At 41.9% G+C, this 17,984-nt stretch overlaps 1 protein-coding gene across 1 annotated transcript in view; it reads right to left on the bottom strand.

Annotated features, from left to right (window-relative positions):
- Nucleotides 1–17,984, bottom strand: part of FLT4 (fms related receptor tyrosine kinase 4) — a 111,323-nt gene that overhangs the window by 92,752 nt on the left and 587 nt on the right. The window lies entirely within an intron of this gene.

Below are 17,984 nucleotides of genomic sequence, written 5' to 3'. Positions count from 1 at the left end.
ACTATTTCTTTTCCCAGTTCATTTTGCAGATCAGGAACCTGAGGCAAACAGGACTAAGTGATTTGCCCAGAGTCACACAGCTAGGAAGTGTCTAGGAATTCAGGAAGATGAGTCTTCCTGACTCCAGACCTGGGCCACTTAGCTGCCCCTTTGAGGAGTACCTAATATAAACATTAAGTGATCTGAGGGCTTAGGATCTGGGGACAAGGGAGATTTTCCCAATGAGATATGTGCAGTTAGTGCTTTAGGAGCCCAGGTAGTGAATTAGGAGAAGAGAAATGGGGCCTGGGGCTGCATCTGCATGGAGGGGGTGGGATGGATTTAGGGAGGGGGGAGTACTGTGGTAAAAAGCTGAGGTGCTGAGCTTGCAAGCTGAGCTGCACATGGGCCAAGAGGGAAGGAGGCAAAAGCTCACACAGAGTGGGGGCCTCAGACACCCAGTGTGGATGAGGTGTTAGAAGATCTTAGGGAAAACCCCAGTTTTAGTACTGTGCAAGTCACTTTCTAAACTGCAGCTCATCATCCCTAAAATGAGTGGGTTGGAATTAAAGGCTTCTAATGCCCCCCTTTAGTTCTAAATCTGCCTGCAGCGCCCCAGGGGCCCTGGCGTCCATCCCAGTCCCCTGCCGAGGCTGAGAGATAAATCTCTATCAGAGGCTCAGAGACTGTTGAGTCCCAACAATCCAGGCTTCCATCGTTTCTCCTCCATCCTGTCTCTCCTACAGAGAAGGGCAGAGTAATGGAAAGAGCAGAACAGGCTCTCCCTACTTACTCCCTACACTAACTTGGACAAGTTTATGTGTTCAGGTCTCAGTACATAATATAAAGAAAGTCAGACAAAGATAATATCTGAGTTCCTTCCAGTTTTAAATCTATGGGCTTGTGATTCTAGAATAGGCAAGGAGGGAGGTCTGTCCAGGTAGCTCTCAACTCCCCACCTGAACATATTAAGGAAACTTAGGCTCAGGGAAGAAAGAGAGTAAATATATTAAGGACAAAAGCTCCCATCTTCCAGATCACCAATTCACACCCCAAAATGTCTGCAGGGCTCGCCTCCTCTGACACCTGTGTATAGACACAGTAGTAGTATCTACCTAGCCTCCCCGTGGCTGGCTTTGTACCAGGATTGTTGAGCAGCATCTTGCGCTCTCGGGCCCCCCTCCAACCCTCATCCTTCATAGCGGCTCCTCTCTCCCATCCAGAGCTTGTGCCCATCCTGGGTGAACTGCCCACAGGCCTGCCTGCCCTGGGCCCCCAGGGCTACCAGCTGTTATCAGTCAGGGACAGCTTCCGCCTCAGGAAAGCTAAATAAGGGTCGTCCCTCGCTCCGTGGCCACAGGAAAAGGGGAAACGCAGGCAGGACGTCCGCTCCAGCTGCCGACGATTCCTTTCCCATGAACCGACACTGACCTCACCAGGCCAGGCCCTAGGGGGCTGGGTCTACCCTGGCCACGTGGCAGGGCACCATGGCCTCATGCCCCCCTGGCTGCTGGGCAGGGAGGCAGGCTGACACCACAGATCTGGGGTGTGGGAGCAGCTCTGCACCGTGTGAAATGGCCCCCTACCAGCCGAGCGGAACTTTCCTGGGACAGTCCCCTCCCCCAGTTCCTGATGTGCGAGCTTAGGGGGAAGGCTCGCACACTGAGAGAGCATGAGTATGTGCACACGTGTGTGTCTGAGGGCATGTCCACGGGCCGCATTTGTGTCTCTCCCTGGGAATACCTGGCACCCAGCAAGTGCAGAATACTGACTGGCAAATCAATCTTATTATTTGATAGATAAATAAATGCAGACACATCTATGAGTTATGTGTCTGTGAGGGTATTTTGTGCTGTGCACCAGTACATGTTTATATGTGTATGTAAGTAAATATTCCTTTTTCTAAGACTGCTGTAAAGTTAGAGGAGGCAGTGAATGCTGCTTTGTAAATTGAAAAACATGCAAACTACAAACTACGTGTGTACATGCATGCGCATGAGATAAATGTACACGATACAGGACCTGCATGGGTCTGTGCACACAATACACTGCATGTATATTTATGGGAACGACGTGTGTACATGTATGTCTAAGTACAAGCATGAGACGATGGGTATAAGTGTCCTTCAAATTCCACATTGATTTCCCTTGAAAACTGCTCCTCTTTCTGTCTCACTCGGGTTTGAAATCTTGGAGGCAACCTTAACTTTTCCCTTTCACTTGCTTACCCCATTCTACCTCCCTTAGGTCACTTGTCTTCTTGTTCTCCTCACCAGCCACCATCTCCTGAGTTCAGACCCTCATCACCTCCCGCCTTGCCTTCTACCTGATTTCCCTGCCTCTTTTGCATAGCTGCCTAAATGATCTTCCTAAGGCACAGGTCTCCCCATGACACTCTCTTACTCTGAGCCCCTCCAATGCTCCCCACTGCTTGTGAGATAAAGTGCCAACCCCTCGGCTTCACATCCATGGCTCTCCGCAATCCGGTGTCACTTTGCCACATCCAAATCTTATCTCCCACTAGTTCCCTCTTCTTTGGCCAAATCAAAAAAATACTTCATGTTCCTTCTGATTTCTGTACTTTTGCTCACAAAGTCTCTTTCACATCTCCCCAGCCAGAACTACTCTCTGACTCCTGATGACATTTTACTTGCCCCCTCTTACTCACAACACATCACATCCTGCCGTGCACTGTAGCTATTTATGTCTAAGTCCTTCATGAGACTGTGGACCCCCTGAGGGCAGGGACCATGTCTTATTGGTCTTTTTGTCCCTCAGTGCCCAGGACAGGGTTCCTTGCACAGCATCTGATAGATACTTAGGGCTTGTTGAATAAATGTATTTGTTTCTCTAGAAACATTCACATCATACTTTCCCTGAATGGCACGGGTTTTCCAAAAGTCTGCTACTAACAGCAGCCTTTCCCTTCCCCCAGACTTCTCCCCACTGCAAAGACCGGAAAACTGAGGCCCCAGAGGAAGTAAGTGTCTGAAAAGGGATCTAAACTCAGGAATCCCTGGCTCCCAGCCCAGGACACTTTGCTCCTCTGGATTCCACGAGGTCAATTACTGGTGTGACTCTGGGCACTCACCCCATTGGCAGGCGGTCTATCCTTTCCGAGTGATAGACTCTCAAACAGGGTAAAGGAACTTATGCTCTGGGAAATGAGTGCATATGTGCTGGGGAAGGAGCCAGAATATGGGGAAGGGAGAAATGTGATGGTGGGGGGAGGAGGTATCTCTGAAAACTAAGAAGAAAATACTAGAAAAAGGGGCATGACTCTTTACCCCGAGGAGAAAAACATCCCAGGCAACAACAGACTGTCCCAGGAACAAAGAACAAAAAGACGCAGGAGGAACCTAGGTTAGCCATGAAGAACTTTTCTCCTTGATGTTTCTAATCAGGTTTCCCAAAGGGTCAGGAGTGTAACAAGTGAGTGTCAGAGGAACACCAGGAGGGCACTGCCAGCCACAAAGAGCTTAGTTTAATGAGTATCTCACAGCAAAGCTTCACATCTAGACCCCAAATTCCTCATTTTTAGAGCTCACATGACTGAAGTTCACATGGTAGTGAGAGTACACGCTCCCTCTTGGTCCCTCTTCCCATCACTCTCTTTCTCTCTCTCTGAGAGCAGGATCCAACTATGGTCTCCCAAGATGTTGACTGGGTGGTCAGTTAAAGTCCCTGGCAACTCAGTCCTCAGTAGCTAAAGTCAATATTAAAGAGCAAAGAAAAGAGTCCTACAAATATGATCTCTAAAAATGTAGATGTTCAATCCAAAACTGAACTAATGGGTTTCCTTCAAAACCCATCCCTCCTCTTCTGAACTTTCCTATTTCTATTCAGGGCCCCATCATCTTCTCGGTCACCTGGACTCACAGCCTCGGTGTCTTCCTCAGCTCCTCTCTCACTCACCCCATATAGCCAATGTTACAACACATCTTATTTCTATCTCTGCAGTAACTTTTATTTTTCATAAGTATTCCCTTCTTTTCCCTTATTTAGACATTGACTTAATTTCGGGCTCTTGTCCCTTCTTACTTGGACTATTGCAAAAGTCTCCTAATTGTTCTCATCACATTCTGATCCAATTTCTGCTGCCAAAGAGCTCAGATCTGGCCACGTCATTCCTCTACTCAACAAACTCCAAAGACTCTCTGGGATCAAACAGAAATCCTTTGTTCGACATTCAAAGCACTTCGTAGCCTGGCCTGAACCCACCTTTCCATTCTTCACACATGGCTCACAGTTTTGCCAGATGGATCTTGCTGTTCCTCATAATCAACATAACATCTTTCGTCACTGTTCCCTTGCATTGGTGGTCCCCCATGTCTGGAATGTTCTCTCTCTACATCTCTGCCTATGGGAATCCCTGGTTTCCTTCAAGATTTAAATGAAGTGCCATATTTTATAAGAAGCCTTGCCTGGTCTCTCCAGCTGCTCATATCTTCCTGTATAACATTTGTTGTTGTTCAGTCATTTTTCAGTTATGTCTGATTCTCTGTGACCCCCTTTGGGGTTTTCTTGGCAAAGATACTGAAGTGGGTTTCTATTTCCTTTTCCAGATCTTTTTACAGATGAGGAAACTGAGGCAAACAGGATTAAGTGACTTGTCAGGGTCACACATTTTGGAGAATAGTGTGCAATTATGCCCCAAGAGTTATTAAAATTTCCTATAGCCTGTCACCCAAGAATACCATGACTAGGTCTATTTCCAAATATGATTGTAGGAAAAGGAAAAGAACCTATATGCTCTAAAACGTTTCTAGCAGCTCTCTGTGGTGGCAAAGAACTGGAAATTGCTGGAATGCCCAACAATTGGAAAATAGCTGAACAAGTTCTGGTGTGTGGTTGTGATGGAATATTATTGTGCTATAAGAAATGATGAGTTCAATGATCTTAAAGAAACATGCAAAGACTTGCACAAAATAATGAAGAGTGAAATGAACAGATCTAAAAGAATGTTGTGTATAATAAAAGCAATATTATTTTATAAATGAACAAATGATTTATTTTGACTATCACAAATATCCAAATTAACTTTAAAAGGCATATGAGGAAAGACCGTATCAGTGTTCAGGAAAAGTACTAATAAATAGAAGCATGTATAGAATAATTTTACACATACACACACACAGAGTCTAAGGGTAGTCATCTCTAGTTGGGGGAGGGGCAGGGCAGGGCAGAAAAATAAATTTTACATGATAGCTTTATTATATATTTAAAAGGAATAGCAAGTTGTACATAATTGATTGCAATCATCTTTTTAAAAAATCATACTATATTTTATTGAGTAAAAACTTGTTTTACTCAAAAAATTTAAGATAAAATAAATTTTTAAAAAAGTAAGTGTCTGAGGCCAGATCTGAAAGTCAGAAAAATGAGTCTGACTACACGCTTGGCATTCTATCCACTGTGCCAAGTAGCTTCCCTTTTTATGTAATTTGAGTGTGTTTTACATATACTATAAGTGTATGTTGTCTCCCCCATCAGAATGCAAGCTTCTTGAGGCCAGGTCCATTTCTCTTTTGTTTTTGAGCAACAAAGTAGCTAATTAATAAAGATTTGTTAACTAATTGAAAGGGGAACCAACCCTTAGAGATGAGGGCGATCTCAGAAGATCAGCTTTATATCCAGTTAGCTTCAACATGGCTTTCATAGGAGCAGAAGAAGGAATTAAAGGAAATCTAAAAGCTCCTTTCCCCAGCTTGGGCACTTGAAGACTTTCTATCTAAATTTTCTAGGCTCCCCCTTCCAAGGCCTTCCAGAGCTCCTTCTCAACCTCAGAAGTACTTGTGGAGAATACAGAATGGTCATTATAGAGCCTAATGACCCCAAGTGAGTTGTATTGTCTCTCTCTACCTCAGTTACAATTTCTGTAGAATGAAGACTGCCTTCATATTCCCCCATCCAAAAGGAAGCCAAAGGGAAGAATTCTTCTTCTTTTTTTTGTTTTTTGTCTTTGCAAGGTAATTGGGGTTAAATGACTTGCCCAGGGTCACACAGCTAGGAAGTGTTAAGTGTTTGAGGCAGCATTTGAACTCAGGTCCTCCTGACTTCAGGGCTGGTATTTATTTGATCCACTACACTATCTGGCAATTTCAGGGAAGAATTATTTCTATCATGTCTCCTTGAAGTTGTTCATGGAATCAGAATAGATTGCTCCTTGAGTGTTAACTGAGTCATCAGGACAGAAAGATGGCAGGTCTGTCCCTCGAAATCTCTGACCACATCCATTTTCATACACCAAACAGTTACACTGATGAACAGAGAGTGAGTGTTCTGGGGCTGAATCCATTAAAACTGTGCCCTGAATGATAGGGAAGACCCCAGGGAATCACAGAATCTTCAAGCTGGAAAGGGTCTTAAAGGACATCTAGTCTAACCCATCCCTGAACAATAATTCTCTAAAGCATCAGCAATACATGCTCATGTAGCCTATACTCACTCACTCCTTGGTCCAAGCCCAGTCTGACTGAAGGGAAGGGCCTTGCTATGGAAGGGAGGGGAGAAAACAGGAAGGAATTCAACCTTAGCCCTGGGAAATCCACCAGGTGGATAAGCCACCCACAGATAATGGGGACACAGTTGTTTCACTCAGAGTACAAAACAAGCGTCAGACTTTCCAAAGTGACTTCTCATTCTAGAACTGACAGATGCTAAATCTGGGTTCACTGGCCATGCATCCTGCCAGTTTCCCTGGCACACACTGTGTCGGGCTCAGGGGCAGAGATCAGAGGGTCCCCCCCCATGCCTATTCCATGGCTCAGAGAGGAGCACTCAGAAGAACAGTCAGGTCAAGGTAGCAAGCCCAGACAAAGCTTGGAAATCTATATGAGGCCCAACATGCAGCAGATTTCAGGATGAGGATAATGGCAGGGCCTTACATAGTGAAAATCATAGAAATAGAAAATCACAGAAAACTAGACTAGAAAGACAGTGGAAAGAACCAAGAATTTAGGAGAGCTGTGGAGGAACAGTAGCTTTGATTGACATAAATCCCATATGAAAGGTACCTAACAGATGGAAACTGGAAAAACCTGGGGTGTCCCCAATCTGGTGGCCTTTGTAACACTTTCTATTTCCTCTTCCCTTTTGGCTACTCTAGGAAGAAGGAAGGATCATAAGTCAACAACTACTTTCCTAAAATGGCCTGAGTGAAAGCCCAGTTTGACTGAGGCCAGAATAATCACAATTTCATTCAGTAGCAATATGTTAATGCTGAGAATAGTCAAGAAGCTAGGTGATGAGGGACAGAGTGAGAACTAGCATGGGGTAGCTGAGGCTTTATCCTAAGTGCCAACCTCAGAGGCATACTCCTTCCTATCGTCCAAGGGGCACTGAGTACATGACAGCCCTGCACAGCCCTGCACGCTTCTTCATTCCTCTTTCCATCTCTATGGCAGCAATACTCCTCCCAGGGTCCATTTGTCCGTTGTTGGGGTCTTCCTCCTGGATATGGGGATGTGCATCATATAGGACATCCAGCTTGGCAGGATAGGCAATTCCCCTATTTCCAATATGCCATAAAAAATTATGAAATGGACAATCTCAGAGGAAACTGGGAAGAGCCCTCTGTTCTTATGCAGAGAGAAGTGAACAAAACTAGAACAATTTGTACAAAGATAAAAATATCACAATAAAAATTAACTTTAAAAGACTTTAAAACTTGAGTCAATGCCACAAAAAGTCACAAGACTAGAACATTAAAGATGAACCCTACATTCCCTTCCTGCTAGAGAGGTAAGAGTTTAGTATACAGAGAAGAGCATGTTTTAGACATGGCCAGGGTGGAAATTAATTTTGTTGGACTACACAAGTTTATGGTGAGAACTTTATCTTTGTTGTTGTTGCTGTTGTTCAATAGAAGAGGCAATAGGAGGGAAAGATTATAAATGCATGTTAAAATAAATAAATTAATTTATTTTTAAAATAAGTATTTATTTTAAATATTTTTAAAAATAAATTCATTTTAAAAGTCTGAGTAGGAATTGTTTGATTCCTTATGCTTTTATCCTAGCACCTAGCACATTTTTTGCTGTTGTTCAGTTCTTTCAGTCTTGTCTCTCTTCTTGTGACCTCATTTGGTGTTTTCTTTATAGAGATACTGGAGTGGTTTTGTCATGCTCTTTCCCACTTTGCTTTACAAATAAAGAAATTGAGGCAAACCAAGTTAAGCTATTTGCTCACAACTACTAAGTGTCTGAGGCCAAATTTTAACTCAGGAGTCTTCTTGACTTCAGGCCTGGCATTCTATCCATTGTGCTACCTAGCTGTCTGTATAGCATATAATAGGTGTTTAATAAATGTTTCCTGACTGATTAATTCATATCTGATGATGAACAGAGCCAGGAAGAGAAGTTGACATTCTCAGCCCTAGGTCTTTCAGGCTCTATCTCTCTTGCCATCACTCAGCAACTGTTTCCATTTCATACTGGTAATGAAGAGGTCCTGAATGATGTTTTGGACAGAAACTAAAGAATTGATCCCTGAGGCAAGCAGGGAGAAAGCTCTGATAGAAATCAGTTTAGCTGCATGGTCCCACCCTCTGGGGAGGTGGTCCAGTCTGAAATCTAAGTTATATCATACTCCTGAGACTCAATCTCTATAAGGGTCTTGAGTAATCTCACTTGCATGCCCTGTCAAAAACCCAAGTCATGTTCCTGAAGCTAAATTTTCCTTACAAAATCTATTTATGGGCTATTCCATGGTCACTATCCTCCTTTGGGTCAGTCAGCCACAGCACTCTGCCTTGTGGTACCTTTCTTTTTACTCTCCCCACCCATGCCACGTGGTATCTCCTCTAACTCCACTATGCTTCTCAACTCCACTTCTCTTCCTTGTAGGTAACTATTTTAGGGTGCTAAGTCTCTTTCAGGATTTAGCCTGCCAGCTAAGGGCATGGCCCAACTTTATGGGGTGCTCCCTTTCTTCTGGGTAATTATGAGTTCCACTGAGGAACTTGTCTTTCTTTTTTTTATTATTATTTTATTTTATTAATTTTATAATTATACATTTTTTGACAGTATATATGCATGAGTAATTTTTTATAACATTATCCTTTGTATTCATTTTTTCAGATTTTCCCCTCCCTCCCTCTACTCCCTCCTCTAGATGACAGGCAATCCCATACATTTTACATGTGTTACAGTATAACCTAGATATAATATATGTGTGTAAATCCAATTTTCTTGTTGCATGTTAAGTATTGGATTCCGAAGGTATAAGTAATCTGGGTAGATAGACAGTAGTGTTAATATTTTACATTCAATTCCCAGTGGAACTTGTCTTTCATATATTCTTCCACCCTATTTCATATCTACCATTCCTGGTGTCTATTGTATCCCTTAATTTTGTCTGTTACCTCTTCCCTAAATAAATCTACCTTTTCCTAAATAGAATGGCCATTGCGAATTCTTCACATGCCCGAAACCCAACTTTTGGTGCCTTCCATCATCTGGTGTCTACATCACCCACATCATGTTGGTCCTCAAATCAAATCATTTGGTGCCAAAGCCCACATCATAAACCACATCAATACTAGTGTATCTGGATCTTCCTTGTGTCATCTGTGGACTTCCATGTTACTCAATTTCCTCCTCAGTAAATTCTTCTCCATTTTAATCCCTTCCCCTTTTGAATACCCTACCCTCCTACAACCTCAACCTCTCCAATTGTGAGATTTTGGTCTTCATTTTGCCTCAACCACTCCCAGGAGTGGTCTTCCCTCAGATAGCTTCTCTTCCTATGAAGAATTTGACCTCTGGGTCATAATTCCTAGTTATGGATTTGGGTCTGAGAGAGGTAACATTTTAACAGACAGCAAGGGACAATGAAACAAGAAAAGGATATCAGAAATCAGAGAGCCATAATTCAAATCCTGCCAACACTTAGTAGCTGCTGGATCTGGAAAGAACATTTAAATTTTCTAAGTCTCTTTACCGCCTTTGTAAAATAAAGTGATTTGGATTAGAAGAACTCTGAGGTATCTTTAGCTTTGAATCTGTCATCCTGTCCTAGTGAGAGGGAAGGACTTGACAAAGAGATTTGGGAGCCACAAGTTGGTGACTGGTGGAAGGAAATAGAAAACTCTTTGGGAAAATGGAGCAGATTATTTTAGAAGTGATAAATGAGGAAGATCTTGAAGTCTCAAAAAGCTGAATGTAGTAGGCATTCAGATGTACTGTCCCAGGACAGAGTGTATTTTCAGAGAATTTCTTTAAGCAGTATCCAAGCTGCAGTCTAGGTGGTTATGAGGACAAGAGTTTTTTGTTTTTTTTTAACAAAGAGCTAGACCATAAGCTTCTAGACAGGAATCAGGGACCCTGCTTTTTTTAAACCTTTATGGTGCCCTTAGGGCCTCTCCTCATATTTATTTTAGGCATACATATACATGTATACCTTGGTTCTCTCCTATAGAGTTTAAGCTCCTTGAGGACAGGGATTGCTTTATTTTTGGTTTGTATCTCCAATGCCCAGTACAAAGTAAGTGCTTAATAACTGAACCAAAGATGGACCTGGAACCCCATTCGAAAGGCTCTTGTATCCTTGGTAACAAGGAAAGCCATTAGAAGTATGGGGTTCTTAGAAGTAAGGGTAAATTAGGAAGGGGAACTGAAGATGATTTAAAGATTCAAAGAATCACTGGATACAGAATTGTCTGACTTGGAAAGAACCTTCAGATCTAGAACTTGGAATGCTAGAATTGTAAGCAGAAGTCTGCTGGTAAATGTTTAACAGCTGCTCTCCAAAACAAAACAAAAAACCCCACATGTTATACTTTAAAATTCAATCTGTATCATTAACATTTTCTCTATTACAAGTCTACAAAGTCAACAAAATAATAAATCAACTTCTAATCTGTAGCATTTTCTGATTTCTTAGGTATAAATATTCACAGTGAAAAGTTTACGATTTATTCTTGAGAGTTTGTACAAGCTGGCCTGAGCATGCCCCTGATTATATAAAGGACCTTAGGACAGACACAGATTAACAGAGTGCTTTGAAGCATGAAGCCCATCTTTTCCATTATACAGTTGGGGAAACTAAGGCTGAGAGAAAGAGACTTGCTCAAGCTCACACAGTAAATTAGTAGCAGAGCTTGACCGAGAACTTTGTTTCCTTAACACTCATTTTGGTATTTTTATTTGTAATCCTGAGCTCACCTACAAGTATAGACTCCTTAGGGGAAATGCTTTGTACCCTGCAGCCCATTTTTCAGGATTTTTCTTAAAGTATATGAAAGTTTGTTTTCTTAAGTAAATTAATTGTGTCCTTTACAATCTAGTTTGCACTATTAATTCCCTCAGCAAACTTTTCACCCATGAATGGACAGCACAGAGAGAAATTTAATTCTTTCCTCTTTTGTTCTCCTTAATTCTGAGTACTATCTAGCTGCCCTAAGGTCTCAGTTTTACCAGTGCTCAGCTAGGCTAAGTTTTAGGGGAAACAGACACTATAAGACCCACACCCTAATTTTTCATCCCCTTCCCTAAAGTTTAGATTACTGGGAAAGACACCAATAAATGACATAAAATTACTTGACTAATGGTTTGATGAAGTTGGCTTCTCCATCTGAAAACTGCCCTCTCTGAAGTCAGAGGCCCTGGGTTAAAATCCCTTTGATACCTATGTGACTTTAAATAAGTCATCCTGTTAGGGCATAATACGCTCCTCTATAAGAGAGTGAAATTAGATGGTTTCTACAATTCCTTTGAGCTCTAAATACATGATTCTATCATGCTGGCTTAGGCCACACTGTACCAAAAGGTAAGAACACAATCAAGTCCTATAGGGTCTGTTGTTACAAAGACCTAGCAGAGAGATGATGGTAAAAGTATCATTCTTAAGACATTTTAGTGGAGGGAGATGAGAGTAATCTTAGTTTGATGGGGACTAAACATCTTTTTTTTTTTTTTTTTTTTTTTTTTGTTGTTTTTGTTTTTTCTTCTGAGGCTGGGGTTAAGTGACTTGCCCAGGGTCACACAGCTAGGAAGTGTTAAGTGGCTGAGACTAGATTTGAACTCGGGTCCTCCTGAATTCAGGGCTGGTGCTCTATCCACTTCACCACCTAGCTGCCCGGTTTTTTTTTTTTTTAATCCTATAACAGTAGTTTGTTGTTTTTTTTCAAAGTACATGCAGATAGTTTTCAACATTCACCCTTGCAAAACCTTGTATTCCAAATTTTTTCTCCCTCCCTACTTACCCTCTCCCCCAGACAGCAAGAAATCAATCAAATATAGGTTAAACATTTGCAATTCTTCTAAATATATTTCCACAATTATTGAGCTGCACAAGAAAATCAGATCAAAATGGAAAAACGTGAGAAAGGAAAAAACAAGAAGCAAACAACAACCAAAAAGATGAAAATACTATGCTGTGATCCACATTCAGAGGGACTAAACATCTTCATGCAATTAGGTTTCATATATACCAGTGCTGAAACTGAGAAAAAGAGATGGGCCTGAAAGGGGGATGGAAACTCTAGAATAAGAGAAGGGAGAAAGATCAAGTTACAGGGGACATATTTATTCCCACCTGCCCTGGCATCCATTTTCACTGGTCCCTCTACAGGGGCATGTCCCCTTGTCCTTCAAGACTTCCTAGCTCCTCCTATCAGTTTCCTAATCTGTAAAATGAAAGGGCTGGACTAGAAGATCTTTAAAATCCATTCCTTCAATCTCTCTGTTCACCTCTAAATTGGTGGTCCTTTGATCTCTACTACCCAAAAGCCTTGAGAGAGATAGGAAGTTGATTTCTGTAAGAGTAATCGAGAAAAGGGAATCTGAGCATGGAAACTGAGTGAAGGACTCCTGGTCCTTCACAAGCCTTTAGGCATCAGGATGTATATACCTTTGGGAATAACAACAACAATTCACATTTCTAAAGAACTTTGAATTCAACACATGGATGAAGTACCTACTTTACAAACATCATTAATCTCCTTTAAATTTTTTTTTTAACTGAACCTATGAATCTGTGGGTGTACTGGTAAATGTTTAACAATCTATTCTCAAAAAAAAAAAAAAGTACCCATGACACACTTTAAAGTTTAATTTGCATGACGATCAACAAAACAATAAAGCAAATCCTGATGTGTAGCCTCAGCCAATTTTGAGTTATAAATGCTCACACTGAAAATCTGATGAGACCTTAAGTGCTGGCTCTAGTGATTTCATGGGTGTTGGGAGCTCCCAAAGAGGAACTTCCTCTACCTTCTAAGCACTTCATAGAGAGCTGTCTGGGGGAAATGAGATGTTAATTAACTTGCAGGTGGTCACACAGCCAGTCCAGTTATCCCTTTTACATCCTGACTTTCCCCATTGTGGTTTGATATACTGAAGGTTGGTATAACAAACTAAATTAATTTTTTGGGAGTTCTGCAAAGGCTGCAGCCAACACAGAAAAAAATTTAGAGACACAGAATTGCCTAAAATATATGTATAGTAGTATACAATATCAATCCAAATTTTTACAGTAAGGTACTGAAAACGCCCCATAAAAGAAAAGGAAAAAGAAAAAGAAAAAATTCAGACTTTATTTCTCATATAGAAAAGAGAGGGCCAAAATATTTTACATGGATTTTTCAGATTGGGGGCCTGTTATACTCCCTAATCCCCTTAATGGGGAAGGGTACTTGTCAGAGACAGTATTTAAATTCAATGCTCCTTACTCTAAAGCAGACTGTTTTCAAATTCTCCATTTTATAGAGGGCTCAAATGGTCTGTTCAGGTTCATAAAGGGAGATTAAAACTCTGCTCATTTGACTCCAAATTCAATTTTTTTTCACTATGCCATGATGTTTCTTATATAAACTGACAAAAAAAAATCTGCTATTCCCTTATTCCTCTCCTCTGCCCCCAATTCCTTCCTCTACCCACTAAAAGTTTATATTTAGAATTAGCCATACAAAGAGATTTTGGAGAAATGACTGGTACAAAAATGAAGGAGGCCTTCCAGATGTTTCTAGCTACTTCAGGGAATTCTCTGTCCTGTTCATATCCATTCCAAGTTTGGCTAGAATGAGGTCTCACTTTCCTCCCATATCCATACAGACAAGGCTAAAATTTCATTCTCTTACATGTCTCCACTTTTTGGCCCTGGATTCTATTCTCTTGGTCTTGATTTTTCTGACTTTAGGGTTTTTTTCTTCATATATCTCAAAATCTGTCTCCTTTCTATTTATAAAGTTACCACTCTAATTCAGCTGCTCATCATCTCTTTCCTAGACGATTCCAACAGTCTCCTATTTGATCTCCCTTGCTCAAATCTTGTGCTACTCCCAATTCATCCTGCATGAAACTGCCAAAGTGATTTTCTCAGAGCACACATGTGGAAAAAGTCATCCACTCCTTAATAAACTCCAATGGCTTTTTATTGACGTTAGGATGTAAAATAAACTTGTTTGGTTTGGTTTTTAAAGCCCTTTACCACCTGGTTTCAATCAACCTTTCTAATTGTTACATATTACTTCTCTTCACCTATCCTGTGGTCAGGCAGTCATTTATTATATTTCTACTATGTGTCAGGCTTACTATATTGCTGAATGCTAAGGATACAAAGGAAGGTCTAGATTTCTTGCTATTCCTCAAGTAGGACATTTTTTCCCATTTTTGTGCATTTGCACAGGCTGCCATCCATGTCTGGAATACACTCACTCTTCATCTCTGTCATAGCATCCTTGGTTTCCTTCAAAATTGAGTTCAAATGCCACATTTTATACAAGGCCTTCCTGGATTCTCTTGCCTCTTGTTGCTAGTATCTTTTCCCTTCTCCCAGTTATTTATTATTTCTTTCTCTCTCTCTCTCTCTCTCTCTCTTTCTCTCTCTCTCTCTCTCTCTCTCTCTCTCTCTCTCTCTCTCTCTCTTCTCTCTCTCTCTCTCTCTCTCTCTCTCTCTCTCTCTCTCTCTCTCTCTCTCTCTCTCACACACACACACACACACACACACACACACACACACGTACATATAATACCTCCCCTCCTTAGAACTATCTACCTTACTCATTTCTGGAATCCTGGGACCACTTCTAGAGGAATAGTGCTCATGAAAAGCATAAGATGGAAGTGTTACTCCCCAGAATGAAAGGCTAGGCTCTGACATGGGAATCTTTCCTCTCCCTGCAAAGCAAAAAAGAAGTGGGACCTTTATACCTTCAGCCCTTCCTTGAGAGGGGATAGGCTCTGAATACTCAATCAGGCTACAATATTTTCTCCACCAATTCCCAGTAATCTCAGTTATTGTCTGTTTCCCTTCTGTTCAACTTAGATCCCTCCCCCAAGCTCAAAAGCCTTTCCTCTTTTCCTCCCCCTTCTTACCTCACTCCCCCCACCCTCTCTCTCTCTCACACACACATATATACCCTATACATCCTGATCTACAACTACTTTTCAACCATCTTAATTTAGTGTCTATTGGTTCTCTGGAATATCTATCCCTTTATTCTCCCCACTACCCCAAACCCTATCTCACCCTCCTATAGCAGTCTGTCCTTTTTCCTCTGAGTTCCTGATATGTGCTTTAATATCTCTACCTAATAAACAATTGCATCAACACAAAATTCTGTCCTGAGCTTCCCTAACCCTTCTATATCTCAGGCATATTACTGGGGCATGAAACTACTGGGCAATCCTTTTTAGATAGTACACAGTTATTGTCCCTGACTACCGAGCAACCTTTGATTTCAATGTGGAATGGCAGGAAGCAAGGTTTATCCTCCCTATTTCCTTTTCCTCTTCCTATTCTTGAAGTGGAGGTATCCCCAAGGCTTCATCTTTAGCCCTGTTCTCTCTAACCTCTCTTCCTTTGTGATCCCATCAACTGTCATCAGGTCAGTTATCTCCTCTGTTCAGGTCACTGGCCAGCCCTCATTTCTCCCTTGAGTTCTGGCCATCCTCACCTAGATGGCTGCCACATTATATTGGTGATCATGGCCAAAGCATTCATCATCCACTCATAAACTGCACTATCCTTTAAGAAGTTGGTCTTGGAACTGCAAATGCAGTTTGTCCCCAAGACAGAACTCCTTCTACCATGTCAAAGCTTACATTTTAAGGGCATAGCTTTGAGAAGTTAAGGTCCGTAAGGTCCGTACCACACCATTGTGAAACAAAGGAGTAGTAGAACTTGTAGAAGATCCTATCAGGGAGCGAGGAAGGGATATGTATGTTCAGAAAAGGAGTTGACTCTGTCATGTGGAGATGGTGAAGGATAACAAGCAACTTAAGTGTAGCATAGTAGCCACAAAAGAATAAAAAAAAAAAAAAAAACCTTTAGTATGACTAGGGCTGGGGGGGGGGAGGTGTTAATGTTGATCATGGAAAAGCCTAGATAAGATCTGAGGCAGCATGGCACAATACAATGTGTGCTGGATTTGGAATAAGAGGACATGGATTCAATTCAAGCTTTTCCTTTCACTAGCTGTGTGGCCTTAGGCAAGTGACTTAATTTAGCTATCTCAGTTTCTTCATCTGTAAAATTAGGGAATCAGATTAAATGGCCTCAAAGCTACCTTTCAGTTCTCAAACTAAGCTCTTTTCCAATTCTGGACTAGTCAGAGTGATAATCTATTATAATAAATAATTCTTTTAAAAAGTAACATTTGTTATGGTGATGATTCTTCTGTATTACAATGTATTCTAAATCCACGTGTTTTTCATATTAGTGGTTATTTAGGCATATCTCTCCAGTACTGCATTGGGAGACTTTTATTCTGAAGGTAATACTTGAAATTAATCCCTATTAAATTCCATTTTACTAGATTGGGCCCTTTATTCTGAACTATAAAGATCTTAGATCTTGATTCTATCTGTTATTGTGCTTATCTTTCCCAGTTTCATGCCATATGCAGAGTGCTGAAATATAAACACCTGGGACAATGTGCTATGTTTTCCTCATCTACAAATTCATGAGATTGTACCAGAGAATTTCTAAGGTCCTTCTATCTCTCTGGCTGTATAGCCCTTTGCTAAATCACTGATAACAACAGTGAACAGAACACAGCAGGGTCTGGTGGCACTTCACATTGACATCTTAACAATTGAATCTGGTCTTTCAACTATTCCAAATCCACCTAACCATCCAGTCCATACTCCTCCATCCATTCTACAAGAAAAGCTTAAAAGATTGGCTAAGTGCTTCACGGATTCTCTGTGGTACCTCCTGATTATCTAGAAACTGCTTACAAAGGAAATAAATGACAATTCAGTAGCATCTGTTAATGCTACTCCAGTAAGGTGCCTTAAATTCTTTTCTTCCTTTCTCTTTCCACGTTCTCCCTCTTCCTTTCAGGTTCCCACTGTCTTTCGCCTGATTTATTATAAAAGCCTGAAAAAGGCTCTCTTACCTTTGTCATGGTCTATATACTAACTACGGTCTCCCAGATGTACCTATCTGACTACGTCACTCTCCTCAAACATCTTCAAAAACTCTTTTTTGGCCAGAGGGTGAATTTGAACCCCTAGCCTGGCATTTTATTGGGTTTGGCTCCTCGTCTGTACAATGAAATAGCTCGGTCTGACAGTCTTACATTCTGGGCTTCCATGAAGTGCCCCATTTTTCCAGCCTCCCCACAGAGCTCCCGGACTGGAGTTCCCGTCTTGCTGAAGCATCCCCCACACTGTCCCTCACGCTGTCACCCTCCACAATGCCCTTTCTTCTACCCTCAACGCATCCAAGACATATTCAGCCATCCAAGCGCGGCTGAAGAAACACCGGCCGGGTGAGCCTTCCCTGGTCGTGGCGAACCGAGGTCTTCCTCTCCTCGGAGCTCTCACTGCCCCCTCCGCACCCCCTTTCCTCTGGCACAGACGCCTGCACCCCCACATCGGGCCTGCTCCCCTGCTCAGAGCCTTCGGGGCTCCGGCGCCATCGAGACTCCGCCGCCACAGAAGGATCTGACTGGAAATCAGAGGCCCAGCGGAGGACGCGCGCCAGTCCGATCTCAGCCAGTCGGGGGGCACCGATGGTGGGCAGCGACCGCCTCCCCTCCCAGGGCGCCCTCTGGC

The sequence above is a fragment of the Sminthopsis crassicaudata genome, chromosome 2 (assembly GCF_048593235.1).
Source record: "Sminthopsis crassicaudata isolate SCR6 chromosome 2, ASM4859323v1, whole genome shotgun sequence".
NCBI classification, from domain to species: domain Eukaryota; kingdom Metazoa; phylum Chordata; class Mammalia; order Dasyuromorphia; family Dasyuridae; genus Sminthopsis; species Sminthopsis crassicaudata.
This window is presented reverse-complemented; position numbering and strand designations above follow the sequence as displayed.